The following is a 1,505-nucleotide window of genomic DNA, read 5'->3' as shown; positions in this document are numbered from 1 at the left end:
ATTTCTGCGGGACTGTGAGGCTCTATTGCCAGACATTTGTACAAATTAAAGAAACATAGACGCATTATTGTAGAATACCAAAACAAAACCTATCATCCCATACATCGTTCAATAACCCATCAAGTTTCTTTACAAGACTGGTCTCATTCACTTCCATGTTGCAACTCGAGTAATCAAGTATATCAAACAATGACCAAGCAATTGTCTGTTTTTGCCTAGAAAGTCACCGCTACAACCCATTGGTTTCACAACCGTAGAATGGGATCGATACATTTATTCTATAATATTAAGTTTTGGACAATTCTTCTTCCATTATAGAGATCTAATATCTTTGAGAACAAATAAACATCTTACAGTATACATATCATATTACGAGGCACAATATAGAGCACATTCACTTCAACTATCCAAGTGAAAGAGTGAAAGTTAATTTACAATAAAGTTTCTCATTCTAATTACCTTAAAGAACGAGTCGTGACAAGGAATGAAAGGGAAAAGGATAGATAGAGACGCAAAAGTATATTTCTACGATCCATCGCATCATCATAGATGAAGCTATGTCTATTAATGTGTTTATCATGCGAAAATCATAGGTTCCAAAATTCTTATAATGTTTTAATGTTCTAGAATTTAAACATGATTTTGAAAACTGTAACTTACTTTTTCTTCTCAACGACTCGAAGTTGTTGTTCTTTTTTCAGGGACTAAATTAAACCTTGCATGTTTTGAAAGAGTAAAGTGAAATTTGATTATGTTGATAATAGTAATAATAACATAACTCATATGCAATATAAAATACTATTGATTAGTTATATTATATAGTATAGACTTACATAGTTACACATGTGTAGTATCTTTTGCAAGTGCTCCCAATAAGCACCAGTGGTCTAGTGGTTGAATAGTACCCTGCCACGGTACAGACCCGGGTTCGATTCCCGGCTGGTGCACAGTAGAGCTATGACAAATTAGTGATGTTTGGTAACTTCACTTGTCATCCTTCATTTGGATGAAGTGTAAACTCCCTGTTCTCTATTTTAATTTTAAATTGTCGTTTACCAGTCTCAAAAGCATAATATTATTTTCACCATAGTTTGAATTAAATTTTTCTTTTTTTGTTTGTTTTTGAATTAGTTTGTTTAAATCACGACCATTTTAATTATTATGCATTGTATATAGGGTTTATGAACATTTAATTTAAGCATTACCCACTATCTACTATACATTTAATTTTATACTTTGATGTGATGTTTTTTTAAATTATATTATCTCGTCTAATGTTTTTATCTTATATGCCCCTCATCTCTTTGTCATTTTGTCTTGTCTATTAATGTTCAAACTGAACCTAAGTCTTATGTCGAGGCTATAAGTGCGACACTTCGAACAAAACCAAACAAGTCGAGTTGGGTGCCCTAGAGAGGACTGGAATATGAAAACTAGTTGACCTCCCTCCTCATGTAAAACCATTAGGATGCAAACGGACATAAAAAAGCAGGCATGACAGAGAT

At 32.8% G+C, this 1,505-nt stretch overlaps 1 non-coding gene across 1 annotated transcript; it reads left to right on the top strand.

The window, feature by feature from the left end:
* Window positions 1–876: 876 nt before the first annotated feature.
* TRNAG-GCC (transfer RNA glycine (anticodon GCC)) lies at window positions 877–947 on the top strand. The gene has a single exon. It is a non-coding gene; the product is annotated as a tRNA-Gly (tRNA).
* The last annotated feature ends 558 nt before the right edge of the window (window positions 948–1,505 follow it).

This window comes from Lathyrus oleraceus, chromosome 6, assembly GCF_024323335.1.
Source record: "Lathyrus oleraceus cultivar Zhongwan6 chromosome 6, CAAS_Psat_ZW6_1.0, whole genome shotgun sequence".
Classification (NCBI taxonomy): domain Eukaryota; kingdom Viridiplantae; phylum Streptophyta; class Magnoliopsida; order Fabales; family Fabaceae; genus Lathyrus; species Lathyrus oleraceus.
This window is presented reverse-complemented; position numbering and strand designations above follow the sequence as displayed.